Source organism: Gavialis gangeticus, unplaced genomic scaffold, assembly GCF_001723915.1.
Source record: "Gavialis gangeticus isolate Ggan-Ray unplaced genomic scaffold, GavGan_comp1, whole genome shotgun sequence".
Taxonomy (NCBI): Eukaryota; Metazoa; Chordata; order Crocodylia; family Gavialidae; genus Gavialis; species Gavialis gangeticus.
The window spans coordinates 27,695,462-27,710,650 of record NW_017729025.1 but is presented as its reverse complement, the minus strand read 5'-3'; the positions used below and the strand labels follow the sequence as shown (position 1 = coordinate 27,710,650).

At 42.9% G+C, this 15,189-nt stretch overlaps 1 protein-coding gene across 2 annotated transcripts in view; it reads right to left on the bottom strand.

Moving 5' to 3' along the window:
• The window catches only part of BEGAIN (brain enriched guanylate kinase associated), a 310,010-nt gene that overhangs the window by 288,699 nt on the left and 6,122 nt on the right, over positions 1-15,189 (bottom strand). The window lies entirely within an intron of this gene.

Below are 15,189 nucleotides of genomic sequence, written 5' to 3'. Positions count from 1 at the left end.
GGGGGGGGGGGGTAGGGAGGGTTGCCTTTCTCTAGTGGGGAGCATCGCTTTCTTCCTTCAATCTTTTGAGTACTTTGTAAGAAACTTTGCAGCAGCAGGATACAGACCACCATTGTGCCCCTGCTTTACCTGTGGCAGGTTAGGTTCTGTGACAAGGTTGATTTGTGAAGTTTTAGTAATAGCTTAGACAAGTGATAGGTTTGGACAGGAATGACCCCTGCCTCAAGCAGGAGGTTGGACTAGGTGACCTCCAGAAGTTCCTTCCAGCCCTGCTCTTCTATGATACTGGGAGAACATACTCCCTATTGTGGCCAAGTAAGGCCTATATTTTCACAGTCTTATGCAACTTAGACTATCTCTCTAACCTTAGATGGGGAAGAACCAGGAACCCCTGATGCCCCTACCTCCCACACTTCAGCCTAACCATGAGACTTTTGTGGTGCTGCTATTAAAGCTGTAGTATCCTACTGAAACTACTTGTTGATCAGAAGCTCATTTAAATCAAATTGACCTGCAAAAAGACCCTATTAATGGTATACACACCAGCAAACTTGTTTCTGCTAGAGATGGAGAAACCCACTTTAAAGTTGGCCCAAATGTTAAGAAAAGTTTTATAGCTAATTTATTTTATTGCTCCAAATATAGCTGTATCCTGTCTCCTCACCAGATGACCTGGCCAAGACACAAAACAGAATCTCTGAAGTGCAAGAAAACTATTTCTGACTATTTGTTAGGGCCTCTTGTGATCTTTCAGAAGCAGGAAGTATTGGAAATTAAACTCTTTTCTGACACGTATAGCTAAGCTTTACAGGCAAAGAGGCTTGGATATTTCAGATAAGGACTGTATGGACTCAAATCAGAATTGTACTTTAGAGAAGGAAAAAAATCCCCACATCAAGATGTGGATGGAGAAAAACTTAGCTTTCTGTAAATGAAAAAGTAAGATTGACAACACCATATTTTCTTGAACATAAAATGACCCTGATTATAAGATGAACCCCCAATGATAAGCTTCTCTATATATGGAAAATTTAGTTCAGGTACTCCCTAAATACACCCTTAACTAGCACTGTGGCACAACCAGAAAGGCACAACTCAGCTATGGGAGTGAAGATGAATTAAAATGTATGCAATATAGTGACTCACCATGACTTATAAAAATGAGTCAGTGCTGAGGGAAGCTAAGTGCAATGGGCACTGTCATATATCTTATTCAGATGGACTGCACTAACTTTTCCTTGTGGTGAATTCCCATCAGCATACACTTGGGCTAAGATAAAGTGATCAGTTGAAAGCCCGGTTGATGCCTTATGGGCAGAAATAGGGATCCACAGAGCATTGGGGTGTAAGGACTGGAGGCGAGAAGCCCAACTTTCAAAACAGTGGAAGTGGTGGCAAGTAACCAGGAGGTGGAAAGTGAAATGAAGAGCAGAAAAGGAAGTCTAGAGACAAATGGAAAGTGAACAAAGGTAGGGAAGCAGAGAAGAAAGACAATTAAGAAGATGGAAGCAACAGTGAAAGTAGGAATGATGGCAGAGGCATGGGGAGAGGAACAAGGCCAGAAGGAAGAAAGGAGCAGGTGAAAATGGGAGATAGAGTGGGTGCAGCAGGAGAAGGTATGTTAGATGAGAAACAAAATATCAGGATCATGACATAAGGCTGGCCTACCAGGAGCGGCATGATGGGAAGACCTGGAAGATGCACCAAAAGATGTCGGGGAGGATTGGAGACTATAGATAAAAGCAATATCAATTGGTGATGGCATGTAGATGAGATCGAGGATGAACAAATATAAGTTTATAGAAAAGGTAGTGTTGATATATTGGAGGTGCAGGCAGAACATCTCACCAGCCTGACTGCTTTCCAAAACAGGAAGACTTGGGAGTTCACTTACTGGAACAGTGAAAGGTATAAAACATTTTGGAAGAAACATGCAGAAGCATATGAGAGGGAGGAATTAAGAGGGATAAAGTTAATAGCAAGGGAAAAGTCAAAGGAACGAGTGATTTACAGTAAGAATGTATATGGATTTATTAGAGGCAGAAGACATAGAAAGGTAGATGGAATTGCATGTGCAAAGAGTAATGTAGGTTGAGAAGGTGTGAGACAAATATGGCATTTGACAGGCTTGTGGAGGGCAAGAGTTGTGCTGAGAGCAAATGAGTGGATACAGCTGGGGCCCCAATGGTGTTTTATAATATACTACAGGCAACCAAAGCAATGGAGCAAATTGGACAGGTGCCCCTCATTGCTTCAACACTGTCCTCTTATGGTGTCTTACAAATGTGAAGAGAAGGGGCATAGAGCTGCAGAGTGCCAGGAGTCCCTAAAATACACTAACTGGTGGGGTGGGGTGGGGTGGGAGAGAGACACTGAGACGTCCCAAAGCCTATGCAAGCAAGGTCAGATGCCTTGAGGAACCGTGTAAATCAGAAAGGGACAGTGGGGTAGGAAAGGAGGGTGAGAGTAAAGTAGAAATGATGGATGAGAACTCACAGGAAAGAGGACAAGAGAAAGAAGGGGGTGTAATATCTTTAGTTGAGGCAGCCCAAGAAAAAATAGGAGGACGGGAGGGAGGAGTAGGAGAGAGCCCGGACATGGAGGTGGAAGAGTGGGGTGGAGAAAAAAAATCAAACAAGCAGAAGAAATGGAGGTGGAACAGATAAAAGAGCCCAGGAGTCAGGGAAGAAAACTGGGGAGAAAGAAACCTGACAACAAGGGGAATGAGTTGGAGTCAGAAGCAGAGGGCAGCTTTCCACCATTAACTCCCTTGGGCTCCAGCCCAGAGTGGCGACCTAGCAGCAGGAAACAGCAGGGAGGTGGAAAAATGGAAGCCTTCCTGAATGCAAAGGCAATCTGGCAGCTTGCAAAAGTGACAGGCATGAGCGTGGGGAAAGAGGAGGAGTCAACCAGGGCAAGCAGCAGCGCTGGTGAACCTTAAAGGCTTAAGTGCACTCTTTTTTTTTAAGACAAGCACAATAGCACTAATTATAGAATCTATTAATATCAGGGGCATGCTAACAAGGGAAAGATGGGAACAATGTTAAAACAAGTAAGGGCAGACATCATCTGCTTATAAGAAGATGGGATATTGGAGGGAAAAGGGAGTATAAGCGTTCTGAGAAAAGGTGGAGATGGGGACCATCCTGGTGATCAGGGACAAATGAAAACAAAGTGGCTGGCATGACAATACTGTTCAAGAATTTGGAAGTGAAAGCAAAGCAGGTGGAAGACATAATCAGTGGCAGACTGCAGCAAATGATACTATCAGTTGGGGGAACAGAATCAGAAGTTTATGACATCAGGTATGTACCACCAGAGGGCAGGGAAGAAGGCTTAGAAAGCTAGCAGTTTATGTGGTTGGAGGGAGACCGTGGGTAATAGCTGGGGTCTGCAATTGCAGAATAGAATTGGATGATGGAACCGGGGAAGGAGGAGATGGTACTTTAGCCAGTTCGTCCAGATAGTTAGCAAATATAATAAAAAAAGGGTCGCTAAGAGATGTGTGGGCAGAGGAGAAAGTTTTCACTAGAATTGGCCCCAGTGGAAAGAAACAATCAACAATTGACTTCGTGTTTGTACTAAAGAAAGAGATATGAGGAAGAAAGAAACCATACATGTGGCTTTTAGGGATCACCAGATGCTGAAGGTGGAACTGATTCTTGGTAAGAGTCCTATAAAAGGAAGGGGAGTGTAGAAGTTAAATGTGTGACTGATACAAGATGAGATATGTCAAGCGTACACAAGATAGTATGAGGGGTAGAGAACACTGAAGCCATATTTTAAGAGTACCAGAGAATGGTGGACGATGGTGAAAAAGGACGGGAGAATTCTTCTGGAAGGAAGGTTGAAGAACAGTGGGGAAAAGATTGAAGATGCTGAGAGCTGCAAGGAAAAATGCAGGAGCTGCAGAAGGAAGATGGGTATGAGAGAGCTAGAAGAAACAAAACAAGAGATAGAAAGATGAGAGGGAATGTTTTTAGAACAAGCGCTCTTGGTAGAAGAAAATGAAGAATGATCCCAGTACTTTTTGGCTAGAGGGAAGATGGTGAAAGGAGAGCTAAAAGCAGTGCAGGAAGAAGATGGTACCTGGGTGGAGGAGGAGGTGTTTGAGGCAACAAGAAGATTTATGAAGAACTGTATCCGAAGAAGGAACAGTCAGAAAGAAGATGAGAGTTTTACTGGAGGAGATGGAAGAGAAAGTAGAGGAGCAAAGAAGGTGGAAGAAAAGATAAGCTTAAAGGAAGTAGAGGAGGGCTTAAAAGGCTTTAAAAAAGGAAAATCATCGTGAGACGATGGACTAGCTATGGAATTTTACAAGGAGTTTTGGGCATGGGTAGGGAGGGATATAGTGGCAGTCTTCGAGGAAATAGCATAAAGTCTTTCCCTGCCTCTCCTGTTTCCAAGAGACATTACAATCTTACTCTTTAAGAAAAGGGAAAAGAAACTTCTGAAACTTGAGACTAATTACACTTCTTAACATAGACAATAATTTAATGGCCAAGACACTGAGTTTGAGGATGAAGAAAATACTCCAGAAGATAATATATGAAGTGCACGTGTGTGCAGTACCAGGTAGAGGGATCTCCGGACCAATCAGAGTGATCAGCGATACACTGGCCCACATTCGAAAGAGGAAAACAAACACAGTTACAGCAAACCTGGACTTAGAAAAAGCATATGACAAAAGGGATCTTGGTTACATATTCAAAGTACTAGGAAATGGGGTTCCAGAGAAGTTTTTGCTGGATAAGGTTAATGTATAGAAAAGAAGAAAGCAAAGCCCAAATTAATGGGCATCTGAGTGGGGATTTTAAAATCCAATGGGGTGAGACAAGGGTGCCCCCTGTTGCCACTACTACCTGTGCATAGCATGAAGAGAAAGCAAAAAGAAATAAGAAAAGACAAGGTCATGAGTGGAGTAAAGATAGCGGGGGGGGAGGCGGTAAAATGTGTATTATACTTGGATGATGCAAATATAGTAGTTTAGAGAGAGACTTTCAGTGGAAAGGTTTCTAAAGCATACTTCAGAGTATAGAGCAGTAATGGGGCCCAAACTAAACTAAAATCAGTCAAGGAAGATGAGGGAAGACAAGATTTCCAGTCATCCTTGTCAAAGTCAACTAGTTGGTCAGCCACGATGAAAATAACAGAATTATAAGGTAGAAGCGCTGTGGGAAATATTTAGCATCCTATTTGGCAGTTTACCAAAAAACTGTTATTTCCGTATCCATAATTTCAGTGGCCATTTTCAAGTGTAGTTTTGTAACATTTCATGTGTTTTTTATAATTCTTTAGATGTATTTTACAGTGTTAGTATATGTAATTTGCAAATATGGTAAAATTTTCTGATCCTCTTCACACACGAGACATCTGTGCTGGAACTTTGTTCAAACCGGCTTCATTCGTTCACTTGAACTTTGCCGTTTCATTACGCCTGATGAACCAGCAGAACTTTATGCTAATCATTGAGAGACTACCTGAAAACGTATAAGAACCAATCCTCAATTTCTGGTATCTCAATTTACTTATTTTTTTCCTACCACTTTAAGTTGAAATATGCTGGTTGGCAAAGGGTATGGAACACTTTTTGTGTTGACAGTAACACAATGGTTTCACTTCAGCGAGGCAGGAATGTATTGTAGCAATCTTTATCACAGATGGGAGAGCTGTTGCTGAGAGTTCTGGATTTAGGCTCTAATTTGGTGTGGGCAAAGTCTAGCCCACTGACCCAGTCAGGCTCCTGGTGGACTCCATTTCCCAGGAGCCCCTGCCAGCATTGCTGCAGCTCGTTTCCATAGAGACCCCAGGGGTGGCAGCACCATCACAATACAGGGTCAAAGTTTCCATGGAGACTGGCCCCAGCTGTGCTGGTAGGTTGTGCAAGCTGGGCAGGGAGCTGCTTTGGGGTTGGGATCTTGCAGCAGTGACAATGTGGTTGGGAGATGGGGCAGAGTTGCCATGCTCCGCCCACACACCCCAGGCAGCAGTGTGCAGGCAGCAGATCACAGCTCTGCCCTGGCTTCAGACCATGCTGTCACCACTGCAAGATCCTAGCCCCAGCCCTGGAGCAGCTTCCTGCCCAACTGTGTGCCCTGCCAGCACTGCTGGGGCTGGTCTCCGTGGAAACTCTGGCCCCACACTGTCATGGTGCCACCACTCCTGGGGTCTCCATAGAAACTGGTCACAGTGACGCAGGCAGGGGCTGATGGGAAATGGAGTCCAGCTGCTGGCCGGATCAGTCATTTTCCCTGCTCTAATTCCATGACTACTAACACAGAGCCCTGTGCACTCGTGGTAGCCCACAGATGCAAGTGGGATTCCATAAAGGTGCAGGAGTCTGTATGAATACAACTGGGCATTTCTGAAGTTCAGCTTCCACTGATGCATAGTAAAATAGAAGTTCCTGGCTTCTGAGACTTAAAAAATCTTGTCTGTTCCAGAAATAGAGCAAACATCTTACTCAAGCTACAATCTTTAATGACTCAACCATTAAAGAGGAGCTTCTTAGTCATGCAGGACTGAACACTTGTGTATGAACAAATGTATCTTCACAAGCACCAATCCAGACACTCAATGCATAGAACCAATTTCTTTTGTGATAAGAAGAACTGTATTTTCCTGTTTCTCAGCCAGAAAAAAAGCTTATTTGTTTGAAACACCATATTTTCTCACATAAAACACACATTTTCCCCCTAAAACCAGCTGGGAGAAACCAGGGTGTGCATTGTATATGAGATATATTGCCCTGTGGGGAGCCAGAAATTTGGCAGTGGGAGAGTGGTGGCAGCATTAAATGCCCCAGCTCTTCAAGCCATAGCAATTAACATTGCCACCGCTTCCCCACTGCCAAACTTCTCGACCTGAGGGGAATCCTGCTTCCAAATAACATGGCCTGTACACTGGTTTAGGTTGGCATGCAGTTTGGACCTGCCACACAGGGTCAGTTCATAGCCAGCCCTGGTATACAGGGTTAGACCCACCACATGCCTCAGATCCTGTGTGCTGGATTGGGCCAGCATGTTGCTGTCTGCAGGCCCTGTTTGGTGTGCAGGGCTGGCAATAGCTCAACTACCTAACTGCTGTTTTTCGGTTTCTTACCTGTACTAAAAGGTAAGATGTCCATCCCTTCCACCCCTCCCCCTTTCAAGCTGCCTTTCAAAAACAGGGTGTGTATTTTGTTCTGGGGTGTGCTGCTGTATGCAATATAATATAGTACACTGCCCAAATATTAGATATTTTGCTTTTTTGTGTGCAAAAGACACAATTCCTAAACATTCTGTCCTGCTTATGTTTTACTTTATCTTCCTCAGAATTCCTCCAATGACTTCTTTAGGTATTGCTTCTATTTAAGAGGTTCAGCTTATCCAATCAGAATATGGCAACCTCGACATGTTCCCTATTCAGAGTTCCTTTAGGATGACAGACACTGGTTTTTACTTCGCTACGACTGGGATCAATGCCTTGGGAACGAATCGCACAAATCTTGTTACATCCATCCCCTTAAAATTCCAGTCAAATTAACAGTTACCAAATTTGATACTGTATATCTATGGGCGAATATACCTATAGACTGTAACAAATTGTTGGAATTTTATATAGTGTTAAAATTGGAACTTGCTGTGAGCACTCCCATGTTAAAGGTTAATACCGTTTCTGGCCTGCACAACTCTGACTTGCCACTAGAGGGCTAGTGAACAGGGGCCTGGCAAAGACCTAGGACACCTCTGCTATATCCCTGCTTGGGGGAGGGAGGACTGGGAGCAGTGCATCCTGGGATTCTGAAGGACTTCAAATTGCATATTTTATCACCATGGAGCACACTGAAGTTGTTATCATAACATGAGCTAGGTAGCACATCCCAGCGTTAACCCTCTCATTAGGTGCTGTAAATTTGAGACACGTGGGCTGTGTCCAGATGAGCTCAGCTGTGCGGTATGTGATGCCGCAGACACATCTGCAGCTCAGACCTAGGACACCTCAGCTCTATCCCTGCTTGGGGGAGGGAGGACTGGAGCAGTGCATCCTGGGATTCTGAAGGACTTCAAATTCAGCTATTATGCATACTCAAAGGGAGCAGTATGGGGTTTTTGTTTTTTTTGTTTTTTACCCCTGGATAACCAGGGTAAAAAAAAACCCTGGCAAAAAAAAAAAAGCAGAGTGGTGCATGCAAGGATAGCATGTGCCACTCAGAACCAGAGCCTGGCTGGCTGGAACCATGATCTGGCTGCTGGCCAGGCTCTGAGCAGCAGGGTCACCACTGGTGCAGCCCCAGGATGTCAGGTAAGGCTTCTGGGGCCAGCCCAGTGCTGGCCCTAGCCTCCCATACCCCACCTGGGGTTCCCTGCCATGTGCCAGAGGGCATGTGGCACAGGCATTCCCTGGGGACAACTAGCAGTGGCACAAGGTGTCCTGCTGCTGGTTGTCCCCAGGGAAGCAAATGTCCACGCTTGTGTGGACTCAGCCACAGAGAGTATTTAGCATGAGTTAATGAGCTTTAATATGTGGACACTCACATTTTAAGTGCCCTTACTATGGTCTAAGTCTAATGTGAAATAAACTTCAGTTTAGTCTCTGAGTAGGTATCCTCACCATAAAAACTTTTGCCTCTAGTGGTACTCCATACAAAGAAACCAAATATCAAACAAGAATGTGCATAAGGATCTGGAGGATCAAATCCTTATAGTTTTGCATTACCACACTGGAATAATTTCAGTGACTTAGTTTTTATGTTACATGATTTACTTTATGAAGTGTTATGCTCTTAAAATTATTTTGCCCCAAAAGAAAATGTTTCTTTCTGCTCTGTGAGTGGAGACACGTTTGAATAGCAATGTATTATTGTAGCAGTCCAGGCAGTATTTCCAAGAGAAATATCATTAGAGAGTTGTATTAACAGTTTTAATCTTCTCTTTCTTGTAATAACGTGCCTTTGCCAGGTGGATGATTGCCTGAATGCTAATCTTGTGTGCTATTCTATAATTGTGTTAAGAAATTGTAGATATTAGGTGTATTACTCTTAAAGCATTTTGAGATAGTGAGTCAGTCACAGTCAGCATTCATATAACTCTACTGACTTCACCTGTCACTGAGTCAGAGACAGGATGTGATAGCCAAGTTGAGAAAGGAATAGGAGGCATGTTTCTGTGTGACATTTGGGGTGTGACCCTAGGATTCAGAGAGGGTTCAATGCATGGTCAAAGTCCCCTTTTTCTCCGAGCTCACCAGCAAGTCAGTGTGGAGTCTGCTCAGAGTTTCTGCTTTCAAGCAGCTCCAGAGTCAGTTGCTGTCAGCCCTTACTTTCATGCAACTCCCAGAGGCTTGGTGCATCCCTATTTCCTTCTCTTCCCTGCTGCTGTATTCAGAGATGGGGAAGAGAAGAGTGAACAGCTGCTCTGGAGCTGGTTGAATGCATGGACTCTGGGTGGAACCTGTACTTGACCAGCTGGTGAGCTCATGGGGTGTGCAGAGTTCATGCAAGAGCTCCCTGGCATTGAGGACCACAGCAAGAGGTTGCAGCCACACTCCTTAAGTGCATGCCACACATGCAATGAGCACTCTTCACACACATGCTTCACACAGCTGACGGGAGACCGCACCCCTGTCACACTGATGGATTCTTCCATGATTCCTAGCAAGATGTTATTGGGTTGATCTTGACTATTTAGATCAGAATCTTTCTGGAGAAGGTGCTGTCTCTTATGTATGATTGCTACCAACCCATAATAAGCGGGTCCAGTTTGAAGCTTTCTGGGCACTGCTGTAATACAAACAATCATGACAGTTGAAAATAGGACCAGTTCACACAGACTCAGGTAAGTCTAATTTGTTTGCCCTAGGTGGGGCTGTTTAAATGCTTCATTTTTATTACCAACATTAATATGAACAAGGCAACAAGGATGATATGATCATAGATACCACAGATACTATAATGCATTTGAAATGGATCTGATAAATAAGATGTCTAAAAATGCATCACAAATTAGCCCCTCGTAATGAGCCAATATTCCATGTCCATAGTCAGATATCTGTGTCCCAGAACAATGTATTCTGGGGCGCATCTACTGAACTTGTTCCACAGAGGATGACTTTGCAGAGCATATAATGATTTTTTTGTAAAGGTTAATTTATGTGCTGAGTACCATTTTTTTTGCAGGCACCGTGCAAGCCTGTAGGTTTGGGACAAAGATAGAGCAGGACAGAGTAGTTACTGCTAAAGATTAATTGATTCTGACTAATGTCTCTACAGACCACTATTCAAAGAGCTGAAAATGGGATTTTTTTTTTCTGAGACACAACCTATGATTGTTCTTTTTCTAAATAATATGAATGTTTTTTGGGAGATTGTATTTTCTTGCTAATAGTACCAAAAGCAAATGGAATCTATCCATTTAGCTATAGCAAAAAAGCTGCAGTAGGTTGTTATGACAACTATAAGTTTTATAGAGTAGAGCTCTGGAAGGATGTTTTCATTTTTGGGTCAAATAAAATATCCCAGCTCTAACTCTTCTTAAAATAATTTCTTTAGAGCCACAAATGTTTTGCATACTTGGCATTATATACTTTCATATCCTCGTAATAAAATATTCTGTCAACCTAGATATATAGGGGTTTTGCTGTAATGAGGCTGAAAGGCAGGTTTGCACTGATTCAGGCGACCCACTTAAAAGGAAACATAACGTGAACAAAATATTGACCTGTTTTCTTTTTGTTTTCTTTTTAAAAGTCCAAATAAAGGTTGCCCTCAAAGCTTGCCAAAGTGAATGGAGGGACTCTAGAGGCATGTCCCCATGAATGGGAATGTGTGTTTTCCCAGGGACAAACAGCAGCTGCACAATATGTGCTCCTGCTTGTCCCAGGGGAATGCCCATGCATGCATGCTCTGATGAGCAGCACATTGCCCCAGGTAGGGTAGGAGAGGCAGCGGACAGCACCTGTGCTGACCCCAGAAGCCTTCCCTGGGATCCTGGGGGCCTCTGGAGGCTGTAGCTGTGGTGGTCTGGCAGGTGGAGCCTGGCTCCTGATGGCCACGTTCTGGTTTTGGGTGGCATGTACTGCTACCACATGCACTGCCACACTTTTTTAGTCCTGGCACTTTTTTTTTTGACACTGGGATCTCCTGGTGTCAAACCCCCTCCCCCCTGCCACACTGCAAATTAGCAGAGTGGGGGAACACATGCAAGTGTGGCATATGCATCGGTCAGCGCTGCAGACTGGTCTGCAGTACCGCATTTCGCATGCTCATGCTTGTCTGGATGTCCCCTAAGGCTTTAGATCAAGTATCAAATTGCTTGCTGTGCTACACTTACTGCAGCAAAGGGAATTTCTCTCCATCGCAATACACTGGTTTTCCTTGCAGGCCATATTGTTGCTGTTTCTCTGAGCTTTCCAAGGTGTAAGAGATGCATTATGGGCTTGAGCCCAAAACCACTGTATTTGGTTGGAGTTATTGATTTTTTTCTTTTTTAATTTATTTATTTTTCCTTCCATGTGATTTCAATAAAGCTCTAGTTGGGTACTGCTATTTATATGGACAACAAACTTTCATGGTTGCATCAAATATAGAATCATAGAAAAATTAGGGTTGGAAGGAACCTCAGGAGATCATCTAGTCCAACTCCCTGCTCAAAGCAGGACCGTCCCCAACTAGACTAGGGTTGGAAGGGAACTAGAGGTCATCTCAGCCAAGGCTTTATATAGCCAGGTCTTAAAACCCTCCAAGGATGGAGATTCCACTACCGTTCTGGGTAACCTGTTCCAGTGCTTTACTACCCTCCCAGTGTGAAAATTCTCGCTAATATCCAACCTAAACTTCCTTTGTTGTAACTTGAGACCATTGCTCCTTGTTCTGTCACCTGCCACCACGGAGAACAGTCCAGCTCCATCCTCTTTCGAATCCCCCTTCAGGTTGCTGAAGGCTGCTATTAAATCCGCTGTGTCTTCTCTTCTCCAGACCAAATAAGCCCAGTTCCCTCATCCTCTCCTCTTAAAAAAATATGACTTATTTTTGTATGGGATACAAACTCTCCATTACCTTTGGTATATTCCAGCTATAAAATGATGGAATTTAGAAGGAAACTTCTCCTATGGGATAGTTATTGCTAATTTATCCACAGTAGGTAACCTATGTATTAACTGTTTAGTACTGGTCAATGTCCAAAACATCAGATCCAGCATGAAAATTCCTTTATTATCTTCAGTTATTTAGCTCTTCCAGGCAATGTCACAATAGACCTTGTCCAACATCACTTAAGGTGGGAATTCTTATTTCCCATATTTCTGGTACAAAGCTCTGATTTATACTTTTAGAAGAGCATCTAACGTCCTTCTCCAAGCTGCTAACCAAAGTACTTAATCTGGAAATGCCACATTTAACTCTAGATTGTGTTTAAAATAACAAACAAACAAATGAAAACCCATTGACTTAGGACAGACAATAAAGAGTAAACAGAGACTACCCAGGAAGAAAACTATAAACATAGTTAGACAGATCCTTGTGAAAACCATATTGTGTTAGGCCTTACAGCCGGTCAGAAGTTTTGTTAAAAGCCAAACTTAGCCAACTGCATCTCCCCCCCACCTCTCCTAATCTGCACTTCCACTGCACAGAATACTGAGTAAATAATATGCATGTTAATCTAAAATGCTGGGTACTGGTCACTGTCAGGCAATGTATTTGAAGTACCACTGGACTTACAAGCATAGTGGATAGATGACTTATTCAGAAGTTCTCAGTTCCCTGCAGCAGCTAAGCTCTGACACTTTCAGTGCTAAGCCCTTTGACTGTGTGCTCTCCCCCTCTCATTTGATGACAAAGACTTTAATAGACCTCAGTTTGCTATTCTTTGAATCGTCTTCAGTAGAACAATGGAGGCCTTTCCATCGCACAACTGAGCATGCCCCTTAAAATAATATAGATGCTCCTCTCTGACATGGGTTCATTTTGGGATTTGTTTCTTGCTATAATGGCTGCCAAAACACTGATTTGCATTTAATAGTGGGTTTCCTTGCCTAATTTTTTAAACTGTACAGTGTTGGCATAAAATCTTCTTGGTGTAGTTTTGTTTAATATCTCTCTGGAAAGTGTCTCTTTTTCCCAGGTAAATGGGAATAATGTATTTCAAGGCAGGTTTGGTGTTACACAATCTATTTTCACACCACTAAATATTAACAGCAGCATTTTTTTTGTGTGGAGCAGGACATTGAGAATGAACAAGAAATGCACTGAACCTTACATCTGGTTTTCTACTGTAAGTCATCATATTTTACTATCTTCTTCCCTGAGAGTTGTGCATTCCTACTGAAAATTCCAGTCCATGCCGTCTCTGCTGGATCAAGTAGCCCTCAGAACCAACAGAATGATGGATCTGTTGCTCTCTTTCAGTGGATGACTGCCAAATAGTACCAATTAAAAATTTCCTCTAGGGATTTCAAGTATTTCAGCAGTATTTGCTCATGGCAAATGGAATGAAACTACCCTGCATTCAGAAAAGTGCTGTAACTGGTTTGTTAACCCCTCTTATTTTTCCCCAGGAATGTGGGAGGCTTAGAAAAAATAGTGGCTATTTTGCTTAATTCCTAGCAAACAAAACTGATTGTGAGTTTCATTGCTTGTTCAATAATGCAGGAAGAAAATCTGAGAATGACCAACTAAAGCTAAAATAGCCTAAATGTACCTGGCATAGCTATTAAGACTAGGGCACTATAAGCATTGAAACTGATGCTGTACAAAAGCAGGATGTCATTTTAGATAAATAGTGACTCTGGATTAATTTTTTTAAAGTCTCCACAGCCACAACTCTTCCACTTTGGTACATGGATTGCATGCCACTCAAACAAACAAACAAACTGTAGCAGGGGAAGCAATTTAGGTCTGACTCTTCCACACTGCCTTGATTATAGTAATGCCAGACCAAATTGCAGGGCTAGAAGAAGCAGGGGGCCTTGCTTGCTTATTTACTTAAACTCATGCCAACAGTAGTGTGCAAGTCATCATCCATTCCATATGACTATTCGCATCAATGTCTCCTGCCAAGGTAGCTATCAACATTATTGGAAGCATATTATTGTTTTGCTCAGAAGGAAAATTTCAGGAACGAGTTTCAGTGGTGTTTGCCTCCTGAAATGTACTTTCTGACTATTTATAGTGCTAACATTAAAAGTTGCTTAAATATCTTATGAGTTAAGTATTTTTGGCAAAGGTGTTTCCCACTTCATAACCACAGTAATGAAAATGTTAGCATGGTACAATGTGGGAGCCTATAAAGATATAATGCTGCAAAATGAAACAGAGCCAATTTTTGGAAACATTTTGCTTGAATGTTAGCATACTAAACAAAGAATGAGACCTCCTGTCCCTGCCCTTGAGCTCCAGGCTTCATCTTTTACCTGTAATTGGGCCCACTTCATTTGACAATGTGTAACAGAGATGTGGGAGGGTACATGCCACTTTTTAAAGGGATAAGTAGTTGCTCTATGTACATTGGGATCCTGCAGGGTCTCCTGCACTCTTCTATCAATTTCTATGTGCAGTGAGTAGGCTGCTCTGTCTGTATCCCCATCTGCCTCTCCTAGAAAGCCAACACTGCACATTAATGCAGACTTTTCAGCTGCTCAGAGACTGCTTGCTGCTACTGTCTCTTCTTGCTTTCCTTACATTCACAGGGCTCCTCAGTGCAAGTGAGCAAATGCATTCCTCATTAAAGCTACATAGAGATCAGTGCACCAGGATGTGAAAGTTAGTGCTATCTTGTGTGTGCAACCAGAAATCTTATCCATTTCACTTATGATCCTATTTCTTTCGGAACAACCACTTTAGCCAGTTGTAGCAGTGTTCAATCCCTACAGGTAGCACTGAGTGTGAGGAGGTCTATGTAATCTTTAGCTTAGATATGAGAATGGGGTGACTGCTTTCTGGCAAATACTAGAACTACAGCAAGGCTGAGTTATATTACTGAGCGCTCTGATGCTGTAGATCAGGACTGTCCAACTGCTGGTCCTGAGCAGTTAACTGTGGCCTGTGAGGACCAGAACCCAGGGGGGTGGGTGAACACTGCCACCTCTTGCCATCACACCAATGCAGCAGCTCTGGAAACTGCATTGACAGGTAGGCCTGCTGCAGGAGAATTAAAATTAACTATATTCTGGCTTAAAAGCTGGTCAGACCTTTTTTTTTTTTTTTTTTTTTTT